Source organism: Giraffa tippelskirchi, chromosome 11 (assembly GCF_054371585.1).
Source record: "Giraffa tippelskirchi isolate mGirTip1 chromosome 11, T2T-mGirTip1v1.2.pri, whole genome shotgun sequence".
Lineage (NCBI taxonomy): Eukaryota > Metazoa > Chordata > Mammalia > Artiodactyla > Giraffidae > Giraffa > Giraffa tippelskirchi.
The window spans coordinates 121223956-121241141 of NC_137285.1; the positions used below are offsets into that span (position 1 = coordinate 121223956).

General features: G+C 41.5%; 1 protein-coding gene and 1 long non-coding RNA gene across 7 annotated transcripts in view; one reads left to right on the top strand and one right to left on the bottom strand.

Annotated features, from left to right (window-relative positions):
• LOC145525710 (hemoglobin subunit epsilon-1) overlaps positions 1 to 17186 on the top strand; it is a 42387-nt gene that overhangs the window by 18125 nt on the left and 7076 nt on the right. The window contains exon 1 of one of the 5 annotated variants that reach the window (XM_081539230.1): positions 8005 to 8098. The exons of 3 other annotated variants lie outside the window; for them this stretch is intronic. The gene's annotated coding sequence lies outside the window, so the exon portion shown is untranslated. Of the gene's footprint in view, positions 1 to 8004; positions 8099 to 9840; positions 10224 to 17186 lie in introns of those variants that run through there. One more of the 5 variants, XM_081539227.1, reaches the window with a different exon arrangement.
• LOC145525716 (uncharacterized) lies at positions 7897 to 10292 on the bottom strand. 2 transcript variants are annotated; one of them, XR_014068372.1, is made up of 4 exons: positions 10203 to 10292; positions 9576 to 9644; positions 8316 to 8527; positions 7897 to 8062 (listed from the first exon to the last, which is right to left on the bottom strand). It is a non-coding gene; the product is annotated as an uncharacterized LOC145525716 (long non-coding RNA). The 2 variants fall into 2 exon arrangements; XR_014068373.1 differs by having other exon boundaries at positions 9583 to 9644; positions 10203 to 10281.

A 17186-nucleotide genomic window follows, 5' to 3' on the forward strand; every position in this document is an offset into this window, starting at 1 on the left:
GAGCCTATGTTCCTCTCCATGTGAGATAAGTGCATCTGGTCATTATCTTCACCTGAGAAAACTTAATGTGGATCAAGAAGCTGGAATCAAGATTGCTTGGAGAAATATCACCAACTACAGATATGCAGATGATACCATTCTAATGGCAGAAAATGATGAGGAACTAAAGAGGGTGAAAGAGGAGAGTGAAAAAGCTAGCTTAAAACCCAACATTCAAAAAACTAATACCATGGCATCCAGTCCCATCTCTTCATGGCAAATAGAAGTGGGAAAATAGAAGCAGTGACAGATTTTATTTTCTCCAAAATTATTGTGGATGGTGACTGCAGCCATGAGGTTAAAAGATTCTTGCCCCTTGGAAGGAAAGCTATGACACACCTAGACAGTGTATTAAAAAGCAGAGACGTCACTTTGCCAACAAAGGTCCATATAGTCAAAGCTATGGTTTTTCTAGTAGTCATGTAAGGATGTGAGAGTTGGACCCTAAGAATGTTGAGCGTTATAGAATTGATGCTTTTGAATTGTGGTGCTGGAGAAGACTCTTGAGAGTCCCTGGGACTGCAAGGAGATCAAACTAGTCAGTCCTAAAGGAAATCAGCCCTGAATTTTCATTAGAAGAACTGATGCTGAAGCTGAAGCTCCAATACCTTGTCCACTTGACTTGAAGAGTCAATTCACTGGAAAAGACCCTGATTCTGGAAAAAATTGAAGGCAAAAGGAGAAGAGGGTTGTAGAAGATGAGAGGGTTGGATAGTATCACCAATTCAACGGACATGAATTTGAGCAAACTCTGGGATATAGTGAAGGACAGGTAAGCTTGCTATGCTTTAGTCCATGGGGTTGCAAAGAGTAGGACATGACTTAGTGACTGAAAAACGAATTAACCTTCACCATCCTCCCCACAGTCATGGAATCCTGTGTTTTAATGCCTCACAGTTTATCTTTTAAGCCTAAATCTAATATTGTTCCATCCTTAGATTACTCTTTATGGGATCCTTTTACTGATAGTCAAGTCCTTTGACTACCACGTGGTTGTCTGCTATTCCCTGCATTATGCCTTAATCTCTTTACCAGGATCTTTTTTGCACTGCTAGCATTACAATCAGTTGTTGTTGTGTTCTTTTCCACTGTCTTAGATCAAATGGCTTTTTGTTTCTTGCTCCCATCAATTCTCCCCTCTTTCCTCCGCGACATGATCCACAGTGCCTGTCTTTGTGTCTGGACTAAAAATTGGTGCAGATTTATGCTAGAGTTGCTTATCCTAATATGGGGTCCATTGTCCACTTTTCTTCTCTATGCACTAATTTGGAGAAGAATCATTTCACACTTTCTGGAAAATATTTGTAAGCTTTCTAATTCACTCTGCTTAACAGTTTCAGCTTAAACCTGTAAGCATGAAGTTACCTTTTCTCTGATTTAATGTTTCACAGTCGATGACCATCAGTGTAACCAGAGTGATCACATGAAAGACTGAGAATGTCAGTGGTAATCATAATGATAAAAAAGGACAAACTATATATTTTTATCAGGGTGTTAATACTCTCTGATACATATCTGGAAGGTTCGTTTAGAAAAGTAGGCTGCTGCTGTTGTTATCGGAGAAGGCAATGGCACCCCACTCCAGTACTCTTGCCTGGAAAATCCCATGGATGGAGGAGCCTGGTAGGCTACCGTCCATGGGGTCGCTAAGAGTTGGACACGACTGAGCGACTTCACTTTCACTTTTCCCTTTCATGCACTGGAGAAGGAAATGGCAACCCACTCCAGTATTCTTGCCTGGAGAATCCCAGGGATGGCGGAGCCTGGTGGGCTGCCGTCTATGGGGTCGCACAGAGTCGGACACGACTGAAGCGACTTAGCGGCAGCAGCTGTTGCTATGGCCATCAGAGGGAAGGACATACTGATGTGGTTACCAGGTTAAGATGGGTGGAGCCTCCTATGAAGGGAGTGTTGAAGAGGTCTCTTGACTGAAGGTAGGTGCCCCCACCTTGCAGAGACAAGGTATTTGGGTACCTCTTTCAGCTTCCTTTTCCCCAGTGATGTCTCCTGAGAAGATGGCTACACCCTTTTCCCATTTCTAATAGTAAAGCAAAGCATAGTAAAATATCAATTTACATTTTCAGAATGTCACAGACCTTCAAATGATTTTAGATATTAATCTGTCTTTATTTATCCCAGATTTCAAAAAGGAAATATTACCTTCAATTTAACATAATAGGAAGAGCTTTCAACAGATAAACAAATATTGAATCTCTTTCCTCACCCCTCTGTTCCTCTTTCTCTCTCTCCCTCTCTCCCACCTCCATCCCCATGAATCAGAAATACATTCTGGAAGGATTCACATCAGACTGCTAAGGCTGGTTTCCTGTAGGAAGAGGAATGAGATTAGGACTGTGGGATAAGAACTATCAATTTTCAGTTTATGAGTGTTTGTATTGTTGGAGTATTCTATAAATAAAATTATTTTCTAGCTATATAATGCTTAAATATTTTCTTACATATTCTGAGTTATACTTTACTCACTTGGAAAAGGGGGATAAATGATTTCTGCATAGTGTATTAATGACTAAGAAATATTGCATGTAAAACTCAAATCATTAAAATAATATACTCAGTTTTGTCTGACTCTTTGCAATCCCATGTACTGTAGCCTGCCAGGCTCCTCTGTCCATGGAATTCTCCAGGCAAGAATACTAGAGTGTGTAGCCATGCCCTTCTCAAGGGGATCCTCTTGACCCAGGGAACAAACCTGGATCTTCTGCACTGCAGGCAGGTTCTTTACCATTGGAGCTACCAGTGAAGCCCAAATAATATGCTGAAGGTGCTTAAAATATATATATTAAAAGATAATATTCATAAGGGTCTTACTTTATGCTAGGAACTATAGTAAGTATGTAGATACATTAGAAATTAAGATCTAATTTGTATAATAGGGTCTCCTATTTGGGAGACCCTATTATACAAATTTCATACTGAAGACTTTTGGACTTATACAAGTTAATTAAATTTCTCAGTGCCATATATATGTTTCAAAGGCTGAACTCAAACTGCAGTTTGTCTAATTTTCAAAAATGACGCCCTACATATGACACAATTATTCTATTTTGAAAATTATTATCCAGAGGAAATTAAAACACAGAGAGGGCCAGGTTTACACAGCATCTCAAAATCAAATAAGCAATTGACAGAGACTTGCAGGGTAGTCTTGAGACCACGGTGGGGCAGCAGAGTTGTACGTCCACTGAAGTTCAACCCAGACACAGAAACACACACACACAGGGACCTGAGCACTTTCATACTTTCTGTAAGCTTTTTGCTTACATTTATGAATGAATGAATATTATAGATAGATAGGTGGTGAATAGATGAATAGATAGATGAATTAAATCTTCCCATTATGATTGCATCCTTACCCTTTTTGAAAAATACAGGTCTAATATTTACCCGGCAGGAGAGATACCATGATCCCTAAGGTGGTTTTCCAAGGGCAAGGCTTATCCATTGCACTCTGGATGCAATGTGGGAAACTCAACTGCATAATGTGTGGCATTGGGACAGGGATGAGGGGAGGGGACAGAAAGATTAGGTCTCAGATCTGAGATATTTGGCCTTGTTTAATTCATTAGTGCCTAGGTTTAATTCTGATGTCAAAGGAAACCAAAAAATTTTTTTTTAATTTGATTTGCTGTATGACTCAGGGAACTCAAACAAGGGCTCTGTGACAGACTGAAGGGTAGGATGGGGAGGGAGATGGGAGGAGGTCTGGGTTGATTCTTGTTGATGTATGACAGAAAAACCATAAAATTCTGCAAAGCAATTACCCTTCAATTAAAAAAAAAGTTCTGACTGACAACTCATATTTCCTAGATGATTGGACTAAAACATTTCAGGAGCATGTTAATAATGTTAATAGGGAATGAATGACTGGTATGAGATCATTTATATGTGAAATATAAAAAATAATACAAATGAGTGCATATGCCAGAAAGATACAGACTCACAGATACAGAAAGCAAACCCGTGGTTACCAAAGGGAAGAGGGAAGGGAGGGACGAATTAAGGAAATGGGATTATGAGATAACCATGTTAGCAAACACTTCCTTTGTGTTTTTCCGTTAGAGGTTATAGAAAAACCTGAACAAACTTTTTGGTCAACCTAATAAAACTATTGTGTATAAAATAGATAAGCAACAAGGACATATAATACAGCACAAGGAAATATAGCCATTCTCTTGTAATAACTTTGAATAGAATATAACCTGTAAAAATACTGAGTCACTATGCTGTACACCTGAAAGTGATATATTACTGTAAATCAATTAGAGTTCAATAAAAAAAGAAAAAACAGGGAATGAACACTAATAGCTCCTCTTTTCCTGCATCTGAGATCTCAGGTTCTCAGCACTTTCAGTCTCTCACCTACTGTGTTAGCTGTGGAAGTAGACAGGAGTGTTAAACTTGGTGGACAAAGAAGATTGTGAACCCCCAAAGTCACTGTCCCAAACTCCTCAAGTTTTCCCTCACCCTGAAGGTGGGCCAGAGTCATTCTCTGTTGACTTCAGGGAACAAGACAAGGACTTGTTTGGACTTTTTGCATGAGAAAAAAATATTTTCTCAGGGCACTGGTTTGGGGGACCATTAATTCTTTGCAGAGATTTCTACCTGAGGGCAGTTAAATAGGAACTACAGGACCTCAGATTACTCATTCTAGTCCAGTGCCAATTGTCAGAAAACTCAAAGTCTTATTCTTTAAGTTCTTTTTGATTTGTTGATATTATTCAGCCACTCAGTCATATTTGACTCTTTGTGACCCCATGGACTGCAGCACGCCAGGCTTCCCTTTTCCTCACAATCTCCCAGAGCTTGCTCAAACTCATGTCCATTGAGTTGGTGATGCCTTCCAACCATCCGATCCTCTGTTATCCTCTTCTCCTCCTGCCTTCAATCTTTTCTACTATCAAGGTCTTTTCTAATGGGTCAGCTCTTTGCATCAGGTGGCCAAAGTATTGGAGTTTCAGCTTCAGCCTCAGTCCTTCCAATGAATATTCAGGGCTGATTTCCTCTAGGATTGACTGGTTTGATCTCCTTGCTGTCCAGGGGACTCTCAGGAGTCTTCTCCAACACCACAGTTCAAAAAGATCAATTCTTCAGTGCTCATCCTTCTTTATGGTCCAACTGTCACATCCATACATGACTACTGGAAAAATCAGAGCTTCGACTATGTGGACCTTTGTTGGCAAAGTAATGTCTCTGCTTTTTAATATGCTGTCTAGGTTTGTCATAGCTTTTCTCGAAGAAGCAAGCCTGTTAAAATTTCATGACTGCAGTCACCATTGACACTGATTTTAGAGACCAAGAAAATAAAATCTGTCTTTTTTATTATTAAAAATTAAATTTTGACCTTCATCCTAATGCTGCCCTAGTCACTTTTGTTGGGTTGGAAAGTGTTAGTCGTATCTGACTCTTTGTGACCTCATGGTCTGTAGCCTGCCAGGCTCCTCTGTTCATGGACTGTTCCAGGCAAGAATACTGGAGTGGTAGCCATTCCCTTCTCCGGGGAATCTTCCCAACCCAGGGATCAAACCTGGGTCTCCTGCATTGAAAGCAGATTCTTTACCATCTGAGTCACCAGGGAAAATTAACTATGTATTTTCTATACTTACTATCCTACAGTCAGGGTCAGCAGCTTGTCATTGAAATACCCTGCAGTGCCTTTCCTGGATTTTCTATGGTATGTCAGGCATATAACTAGATGCTATATATTAATTATCACATAATTGTGTTAGTTTCATAATATTTATATTACTGATAAAAAACTGAGGCCTAGTTTTTATTTTCTGGCTTTGTATGGGTTTCTCTTTGGTTTACCAAAATGTATTGTAACTTTTTTCCAAGAATAACAAATGAAACCTATTGTGAATATATACAAGCACGAGAAAGTTGTTGCGAAATTAAATCTATTGTCAATTTATAGGGGAAAAATGCATGCACTTTTTCCATTAAGTCATTGAAGAAAGAGAAATGAGAGAAAAAATTGAAAAAGTAAATTTTTCAATGATCCCTTTACTATTATGCAAAGACAAGCATGTGGGCCTGGGAAGAGAGATATGGTCCATGTCAGGTATGGGCTGAGACAGGGGTTTGTATGGGATGGCATATAGTGCAAAGACCTCACCATCATTTTGAAAGCGGAGAGCTCTTTATGGCTGAAGCACACAAAAAGGGATGCAGGCTATACATAGACCTCTGAGCATCCTTCCTTTTCTTAGGGAGAGAAGAGTCATAACTGAGTTTGTGGACTATAAGCCCTTTCTCCTCTCTCCCCCTCAGCATCCAGGTCTGAATGATAGGCTTGTCTTATCCCAGACTAGGCTGACTGACCTCAAGGCCCAGTCATGGGAGGGGCCCTGCTAGGGCTAAGATAGCATTATCTGTAGGACCAGGACCCGGGAAGGCAGCCTTTCCCTCCCAGCCCCTGAGCAGGGTTTGCCTTTTTCTGTATTCAAATGGCATATTTATTTTTAAAGAACTAACCAGGATCCCACCCAGCCTGGCTGTAGCGTGGAAACTACCCTAAGATATTTTAGGTTCCATCTATTCCTTCTCTTAGAAAGAGTACAGTTCAAGGCCAAAGGGCTCAGGGAAGGTGCCCTGGAGAGCAAGTCAGGAGCTTTGAGTTCTATCCTGGGCATTTCCATGACAAATTACATCACACTGAGAAAGTCTTCATCTTTCCCTGAGCTTCACATTTCTCTTCTGGACATGACCGAAGTGACTTAGCGCACAGTGCAGATAAAATGGTTGTTCTACCGACAGAGAATTTCTGTTGGTTAAATTTGTAAGTTCCCTCAATGCTTAACCCAGGAGTGTTATTGAACCCTATACTTCTCAACCAGCAAGACATCCCGAGGTCCTCTCATTCAGCTAGGAAATTCTCCTGAGCAGGCCCACTGGTACTAGTGTATGTGTGCTGGCTCCTGAGCGAAGAGAGCATGCTCTTCTTCCCTTCTCTGCTCACACCTCTAGGAAAGAACGTGACATCCTCTCCACTTAGCTGCCTCCACTAACTCACTTCAGAGGTTGAACCATTTACTTCAAGGATGTCTTAGGGGGTAGAGAGCCTTGGTTAAGAGCATGGACTATAGAGTCAGGTGGTCTGAGTGGCTGAACTCAGCACCAGTTACTGGCTGTATGACCCAATTCTCACACCTGTAAAATGGAGTTTTAACATCCTCATAAGATTGTTCTGACATTGAGAGAGTAAATATGCACAAAGTTTGTGGTTTATATATGCTAAGTGCTGTAGAGTCTTTTGCCATTTTTATTGACTATTTTATTCTGCACTTTACACCAGTGCATTTGTAACAGTAATAATAAGATAACTGGTGTTTATTGAAACCTTACTAATGTGCCAGACATTTCAGCAAGGATTTTGTGTAGCTTACATCATTTAACTTATTATGCTGAGTATACTAAGAGAGAAAGAAGAGTATATGAAGAGTATACTAGAAAGAAGAGTATACTAAGTAGAAAAATGGTGGTGGTTGTGATTATTGTCCTCAGTTAAGCAGTTGGCTTTGTGAAGTCAAGGGTGACTCTCTGGGTCACAGGTGTCATCATGTTCCAATGCATGCAATTTGGGTTTAACAACATTGACTATAGTCAATATTTTTGACAATAGTCAAAAATGACTATTCCAATATGGGAAGGTTATCTTCTGAAACAGGAATTTGAGTATTATTATGTGACACAGGATTAGAGAATTTTCATTTGCATAAGAACTTTGCACATATTATGTTGTTTAACAAAAACAAGGGCTCAGTGGAAAAGCCCTGAGTGCCTCCCTGTGAGAGAAAGTGCTTCACCGTGAGTAAATGAAACAGGGTAAGCTGAAGATTGTGCTTGATGAATGAATTCTTAAAGTCACATAGCTCTATGAACGTCTGTGCTGTTACAGTTTAGTCTTTTCTTCTCTATACACACAATGATGGACATACATGACAGAAGGCTCTTCCCTCACTTCTTCATTGGATGAATCAAATTACCAAGCGGATGTGCTGAGCTGAGGAAAACAGAGAACCAGAGCAAACAAACAGTTGTGAGTGAAAACCACAATATTTTCTCCCCATTCAGGGGTCTAGCTGGTGGGAACTTAGGGCTTTGTGAAGCCTGGCCTAAAATCAGGAACCCCATAGGATATGTGCAGAAAGAAACTAGTATCCACAGGGACCAGGTTTTCTTCGTGTGACAGGGATCCCCTTGCTCCAAACCTCCAGAGGCCCTCTCTTCAATCTGTCCTATCAAATAGTCCTTACTTCCAGTCTGAAACTGTTTTTCCCAGTCTGTGTCCCACTTCCTTGAAGCAGTTCCCTACGAGCCCAGCATCCAGAGACTGGTCCTCAGCTTCCTACTCTCAGTTCCTTGAGTACAGCTGCCTGGGTTTCCCTCCTGAGCTCCCGTTGTTGACTTTCATCCTCTCTCCTCCCCTTGAATGCTGCTGAGATGACCCATTTGATGAGTGTGGCTCCTTCAAGAAATAATTCATTTGTTAATGGCTTATCCCCTAAATCCCATTCTAAACATCTGAAATCACTATAAGTAAGAGAGAATGAAGAGGCATGTGGGGGAATAAGGAGATGGGGAGTGAGTAAGAGAGTTGTGGAGAAGATGGATAGCATTAATGGATGATAAAATCTACTATTTATTGAGAAGTTCTATATTCTAAGGGCTTCCCTGGTGGCTCATGTGGTAAAGAGTCTACATGAAGTGTGGGGGACCCGGGTTCGATTCCTGGATCAGGAAGATCTCCCTGGAAAGAAATGGCAACCCACTCCAGTATTCTTGCTTGGAAAACCCCATGGACAGAGGAGCCTGGTAGGCTACAGTCCATGTGGTCACAAAGAGTTGGACATGACTGAGCGAGTTCATTTTCCTTTCCTTTTTTCTATAAAGTCTAATTAAATAAGCTGCTACTTCAGAGTGTGTCACATTTTCTTCTAACCCCACATAAACTCTATAAAATTGGATAAGATCATCATCCTTATTTTGAGATGAGGGGACAAAGACTAAGCTCAGAGGAGTCAAGGCATGTTGCCTAAAGTCAGACATGTAAGAGACATCACTAGTTCTTGGACCCAAATCAGACTCTGAATCCACAGCTCACAAGCCCTTTGCTGCACTGCTGAGGAGCATGAGATGGATAGGCCTAGGAGAGCAGGGGAACGGGGCTCTGCATACAGGAGGAAGGCCTGGAGAAGTCTGGGACTATAACTCTGGGAGCAGGAGTTTCTTTGGGCTTGAACCTCAGCAAACTTTGACTCAGCAAACCCGAGGTCTCCACGGGGACTCTGGGAGCTGGGGTGCAAGATGTATCTATCAGAGGTCACAGAGAGGGCAGGGCCAAGACTAGTTGCTGGCTATCAGAGCCCAGAAGGGCTACAGGTCTGTTGGGTCAGATAGGTGGTCAGGACAGGTTGGCGGCTCTGGGTGGAGTCGCGAGTCTCAGGGCAGATAGACTGTGAGAACAGAAGTGAGCAGGGGAAAGGGGAGCGAGGCCCAGCGCAGCAGCATTTTACTTTTTACCACCACGTGAGACTCCCCAGCCCAACTTGGGGGCCTTGGTCCTCTGAACACATTCTTGATATCTGTAAAATAAGGATAATAATTATATCTATCTTTGGGGTTATTGAAGACAAAAAGAGATACACACGGTCAGGACCAGTAATAGCAATTCAGGTGAGAGCTATAGGCTTACTAGGGACCAGATGTTTCAAAGCAACAGGTAAGTTCTAGAAAATAACACCAACCACTCTTAAAGATCTACAGACTCTCTCACAGCCCAATACATCATTGAACAATGGCCTGAGATGCTGTGTAAGCAGAGCCTTCCCCTCCCCCAGTCTGGCCATCTTCCCAGGTACTGTGGTCAAAGTCCAGAGCTTAGCTTTCTGGCTGAAACACCTGAAGGCAGAGGTGCAGATGAAGGCAGCTGACAGCAACCTTGCTCTTTAAGAAAATCTCACTTCACATGGAGCATGTACAACCCTAGATCCTGAAGCATAAGAGATCCACTAAGAATCTGACCAGAAGTTGCACAGGAAACAGGATGATTAAGGAACTAGAGACCACAGGAAAGTCACTTGAAGAAACAGAAGAGATTTAGATGAGGGGAAAATTAAAAGAGGATGGGAGTTAACACTTACTGAAATGTTTCTACATGTCAGGTACCATTCTAGGTATTTAAATAGTCTCCTTTAATATGGTAGTTCTGTGAAGTATATCTCCTGAAATATGTTGTCATTGTTCAGTTGTTAAGTCATGTCTGACTCTTCATGACCTCATAATTCATGCTAATGATAAGTGATATTTCTTGAGTTTTTCACATATGCTAAGTTATAATTTAAGTTCATTATATGAATTAATTTAGTTTATCCTCTACCAGTATTCAGAAGTCCATTAATGTTTCTCAGCCTATGAGGAAACCAAGGCACAGAAAATATAAGAGAATGTCTTAAATAAGTAGCCAACTTTTAATGTGAACCCAGGTGTTCTGGGCTCACCTATTGTCTACATTACACTGTCTTTTTTCAAGTGTGGGTGACTTGAAGGTCAAAGAGATGAAATAATCTGTCCAAGCTCACAGAGCTGGTAAGCAGTGAGGTTAAGATGCAGGCCCAGTTCTCTTGCTGCTAAAGAATCTGCTCTTTCTACAACAAAGCATCAACGTGGACATCCACTGTGGACACAAGAAATAGAAGCAGGTTAAACTGCCCCTTTTCCCTATCTTTTTTCAGGTTAAAAAGAGGCTCTAGCTTGGACTGGACTACAGAGATTGTTAGATTGTAGGTTAAGTCCATACTGGCCCAAATGACCTCTTGACCCCTTGGCCAAGCAGCAAGTTTGGTTAAAGAAGAGAGTGTATTAAAGTCAATGAACCTAGAAGATAGGCATATCTATTTATTTAGGTCTTTGTGACATCTTAATTAGTGCCAAGCACTGAGGACAATAAACCACATCAGGGGCAGTGCTGTGGTGATGAGTTAAGAGTACAAAAAATGAGAAGGTCTACAAGTTCCCTGAAACTCCCTTTGCAGAGCTTTGACAATGAGTCCTCACAAATGTTACCAGTGCAGGACCCTGTTTTATATGTTAACTTCTCCAAGGTCAGTTTGAGCCTCATGATGTCTTTATTTTGGGGGAGTAAATAATATACCAACAGATCTTACATGATTAAAGCAATGTAAGGTGAGCCTTGAGAGATGAATGGGTTTCTCATAATCGAGAATACCCATTCTCCATCATCCTTCAAGATATGTAGAACTAGCTACCATGCAGTGTTGTTATTTAATCACTAAGTCGTGTCCCACTCCTTGCGACCCCATGGACTGTACCTTGCCAGGCTCCTTTGTCCATGGACTTTTCTGAGCAAGAATACTGGAGTGGGTTGCCATTTCCTTCTTCAGGGGATCTTCCCAACCCAGGGATCAAACTCCCATTTCTTGCATTGGCAGGCATTACCACTGAGCCACCAAGGAAGCCCCAATACTGTGAGGTAGAATAATTGAGCCTTAGAGAGGAACCCCTTGGTCACAGAAAGAGACTTCATTACTCACCACAATAAACTCTCCCTTCCTCTTCTTTCCTACATCAGAGGTTTCATAAGTCTAGTGGGGTCAGGAAAATCAGGTAAAGGTATATAGGGTGTCGGGTCTTCAGTGAATACAAGCACATTCCTGATCAAATAAGGATGACAATGCTTTAGTCAAATGTTATTATGAGGAATTGGGAGCAGTTCAGTGATCCCAATGCTACCTAAATAACCTTGGGAAAAGTTCTTAATGTCTCCATGTGTTTGAAATATAGGATGATAATATGACTTATAGGATAAATCATGAGAATTAATTTATTGTGTAAAGAGATAGGGACACAATGCATGCTCACTAAGTATTATTCAGTGTTGTAATATTATAACAAGTATTCATGTATAGCTACTACAGTCACACCTTACATCAAAAGGATGATTGGAGATATAGATATTTTGAGTCATTCTTTTTTTCTCTTTCTTTTTTAAATAAAAATAATACATGTGTTAAGTGTACAACATAATGATTTGAGATATATATATATATATATATATATATATGATGGTGGTGTTGATGGTTTAGTCGACTCTTGTGACCCCCATTAACTATAGCCCACCCAGCTCCTCTGTCCATGAGATTTCCCAGGCAAGAATATCGGAGTGGGTTGCCATTTCTTACTTCAGCAGGTCTTTCCAACTCTGGGATCGAACCCATTCCTTCTCCATTTCAGGAAGATTCTTTTACCACTGAGCCACCAGGGAAGCCCATACATATACATAGCAAAATGATTACAACAGCCAAGTTAATTAACTATTAATCTGCTTGCAGAGAAGAAAATTAGAGAGTCATAATTTTCCCTTCCCACATATATCTCTATTAAGTATGTAAAATATTGTAATATTGTATATATTATAATGAACTATTGTTTCTGACTAGGACTCTTGGAAAGCAAGATACATGTCTTATTTATGATTCAAGCACTGAAATTAGTGTCTACCACATAGCAACTGCTCTGAAAACATTTACTGGATGACTCTCCTGCCTACAAGCCCAGGCCCCTCTATCCTCTCCAGTATCTCATCTCCAATTAAATAAGCTCCAATTTACCTTTAATTCATAATTCATTCTTGTCTAAACCTCCACTGCTTCCTTCCCATTGGCATTCATGCTCAGGCCATCCATCTGAGTCAGAGCCCTGCTCCCTATCTCCTCTGTCTGCATAGCCTTATGGGCGAGGGTCTGCCCCCAACACAGCCATGCTGAGTCATGCTGAGTCATGATGAGGCTTAGGGTGTGTGGTCAGATGTTCTCAACCCTGCATGTTGACCGCTATCTGGGTCCCCAGCAGGAGGCTTACAGGACAGATGACAAAAAAGGAGTAGCAGACTGCCTGACTATAGCTCCACCCCAGCCAGCATCAGGAGGAAAGAGGGATACTGAGGAAGAATGTGACATATCCTGGAATATGTTCCCTTTGGATTTAGAATGTATTTCTGGTTGTCCCATAGATTCCAATGAATGATCAGTCATTGTTTATCAAATATTTATCTTTCAGGTAGTCTCCCACAGCCAGAGCAGAAAAAGAGAGAAAGAGAAAAAAAGAAAACCTTATAAGTACATGCATATGGACTTCTAATTCACAAAATAAATCAAATGTGATCAGAGTAATTTGAAGCATGAAACCTTTGCTAGTGCAGTCCTGATTCTTTCTTATGTATTGTATAACCCAGGACAGAGCCCTTATAAACCATTTCCTCCTATATATAAAGATGTGGCAGGGCCGGATGACTACATAATTTTTCCAGATCTCACCTTTTTAAATTTTCTTAAATTTTTCTTGTGGTTGTGCTGGATCTGCTTTGCTGCCTGGGGTTTTTCTCTAATTGCAGTGAGTGGGGCTACTCTTGATTGTAGTGTGCAGGCTTCTCATCACAGTGTCTTCTCTTGGTGGAGCACATGCTCTCGGGTTCACGGGCTTCAGTAGCAGCAGTGTGTGGGCTTCAGTAGTTGTGGTGCAGGCTCAGTAGTGGCGGCTCACAGGCTCAGTAGTTTTGGAGCACAGGCTTAGTTGCTTTGCAGCATGTGGAATCTTCCCAGACCAGGGATCAAACCCATGTTCCCTGCATTGGCAAATGAATTCTTATCCACTGTACTACCAGGGGAGTCCTAGGTCTGACTTTTTAAGATCCCACATACTGTACATCCACTTTGCAGGATTCTGTGGATATCGACTGAGATAGGATGAAAGAGGAGGACTTAAAACAGGAAAAGGAAAAGATTGTTCACCATTTTAGGGCACCCACGACATCTGCTGACAAAGGGCCTGTGACATGCTGGGCAGATCTGACAGGGAATGCCACTAGGGAAGCCTTGACTTAAGGAACCATCTCAGGCCCATCTTGGTGCTACTGCTCTCATGGGAAAATGTCTTACCCTCTAGGCCTCTGATCAGCACCCAAGAGGTGCTATCACTCTTCACGTCACTTTGGCTAAAATTTGGGTGTGTGAACTTGCTCCAGAGATACTTTCTGATTTTCCTACCTACCCATCCACCATCTTCATTTTATTTTATTTATTTAATTTTGGCTGCCCTAGTTCTTCATTGCCGCATGTAGGCTTTCTCTAGTAGCAGCAAGCGAGGGCTCCTTTCCAGTTGCAGTGTTTAGGCTTCTTAATGCGGTGATTTCTTGTGGAGCACAGACTCTAGGGTACATAGGCTTCAGCAGCTGCAGTGCACAGGCTCAGCAGTTGTGGCCCACGGGCTTAATTGCTCAGTGGCATGGAATCTTCTTGGACTGATCAGGGATCGAACCTGTATCCCCTACATTGGCAGATGTTTTCTTAACCACGAGACCACCAGGGAAGTACCACTAACCTCATTTTAAAGCAAGAATTCTGAGGCAGTTAGTGTGATGAACAAAGGAATTGACAAAACTCAACATAAAGACTCTCCTAGTCCAGGTTTCAAATCCTCCCACACAGATACTCATATTCAGAGATTAGCATGTACAAGAGCATGTGCATGCATGCACGCTCATACACACACGAACAGCTCACAAATTCCACATCCTGTTCGAAAATCCACTTGGCATTACTTTAAACATATATTTACAGGTTGAGCCCTTGCTACCATCACCCTGGTGTAAGACAATGTAATCTTCACCTGGATGCTTACTGCAGACTCCTAACTGATCTTTCTTCTACCACTGCTTCTGATAGTGTCTTCCCAATATGGCAGTCAAAGCACACTGGTAAAAATGCAAATCGTGTATGGTAATCTCTTTGTCCAAAGTTCTCTGATCATTTCTTGCATCACTCATAATAAAGTCAAATTTCTTACAATAATAATTTCCAAAGATAACAATTGCTAATATTTATATTGGCACCTACAGACTTCCTCGGTGGCTCAGTGGTAAAGGGTCCACCTGCAATGCAGGAGTCACAGGAGACTCAGCTTCGATCCCTGGGTCAGGAAGATCTTCTGGAAGGGCATGGCCACCCACTCCAGTATTTTTGCCTGGAGAATCCCATGGACAGAGGAGCCTGGTGGGCTACAGTCCATAGGGTTGCAGAGTAGGATGAGACTGAAGTGACTTAGCACGCATGCATGCATGTTGGCACCTATACATATAAATGGGCTTCCCTGATGGTGCTACTGGTAAAGAACACACCTGCCTGCAGGAGATTTAGATTTGGTCCCTGGGTTCGAAAGATCCCCTGGAGGAGGGCATGGCAGCCCAGTCCAGTATTCCTGTCTGGAGAATCTCATGGACAGAGGAGCTTGGCAGGCTACAGTCCAAGTTGCAAAGAGTTAGACATCATGGAAGCAACTTGGCATGCATGAACGCATACATATGCACCTACCTCTACATACGTACAAAAACATCAACGGAGTAATGCCAAAAGAGGTAATGCCGACCAACACTATTTAGACCTCAGCAAACAGGACCTTGATTGAATTAATTAATTTCAGAATGTAGCCCATTTTTTTGTAAGTTGAGATTGACTCTTGAAGACATTCTGGTTGAAATAAAAGACACACAAGCCTAAAAGTAGAAATCAATGTACTTATTTGTCAATTTACAATGAGATTTATAACTTGAATACTTACGCCTTTGTGAGTAATACATGCTTTCCTTACATCAATCAAGAAAAGTAGAGGAAGCAAACTGTTACAAGGCAAGTAGCTGGATTCAATCATGCCAAGGAAGCATCTTGACAGTAAGTTCAGAAATGGCTTATTCATCCTCTTCATGGGAAAGATAGATATGTTATGTGAGGTTCAACATCTCTAGATTCTAAGCCAACAGAGCAACCTTCTTTTTCCTGTACTTTCCTTGTTGGTCAATTCTCTAATGATTAACATACTTTTTTACACATCAGAACATTCCATAGATTATAGTTAAGAGTTTCTGGCCTGGGAAGCATTCTTTTTCTCTCAGGTGATTTTGTGTCTGTCTTTTGTATTTAAATTAGTTTTCATAACTTTTTAAACTAAATTTATTTTTAATTGCGATTAAAATTAGAGTGAAACTTGTCCCTCTGGCTTTCAAGGTCTTGCATGTTATCTAGCCACTATAGCCTTCATATTTTGACAGTACTCACCTATTTATAAACATACACACACACACACATATATTTTACACAGGGCGTATTGACCAGGCATTTCTGAACAGTTAACCATGCAAGACCCCCAAGCACAAAACCATAATCTCTTTCACTTATCTACTTGTATGGAAACTGAGGACAGAGCCTTGAAAGTAGTAAGAGAAGCACCCTGGCTTTCATTGTCTTTAGCTGGTCTTCTCTTTGCCACTCCTCTCTTTGTGTACTCCTGAGCCCTTATCTATGTTCACAGTTTCTGACCCACCCAGCTATCACCAGCCCAAGTCTCCAGAAGGAGAAAAACACTGGATCTGCCTGCCTCTGTTAATTGAAAACAAACCAAAATAAAATAAATGCCATCCATATCCACCGCCAAGTCCCAGAAAACATGTGAACACATGAAGAAGAAGGAGATGGAGGAGGAGAATGAGATAGAAGAGAAGGAGAAGGAGAGGAGTAGAGGAGGAAAAGAAGAAGGAGAAGAAAGGGAAGGGAAAGAAAAACAAAAAAACAAAACAGGTGCAGGAAATAATCGGTGACATTAATGCCTGAATGGGGCTGGAGTAGAGAGAAGGGCTACAGTAGCTTGTTGGTCTAGGAACCTAAGAAGTTTTCCTTTCCCTCAGTGACACCTCAGACTCAGTAAGATAGGTATTGTGAAAATTTGGTTTCAGAAAGAGCTCTTCTGGGGCTAGAATTAGCAAAGGTTGAAAGGGGCTTGGGGCTTCCCATGTGGGACAGGAGGTAAAAAAACCTGCCTGCCAATGCAGGGGACTTAAGAGATATGGGTTTTATCTCTGGGTCAGGAAGATCCCCTGGAGAAGGGCATGGAAACTCACTCAAGTATTCTTGCCTGGAGAATCCCATGGACAGAGGAGCCTGGCAGGCTACAGTCCAAAGGGTCTCATAGAGTCAGAGACAACTAAAGAGACTTAGCATGGCACGGCACAGTATGGAAAGGGACTTGGGAGAAGAACAATGTTCCTCACTAGACCATAG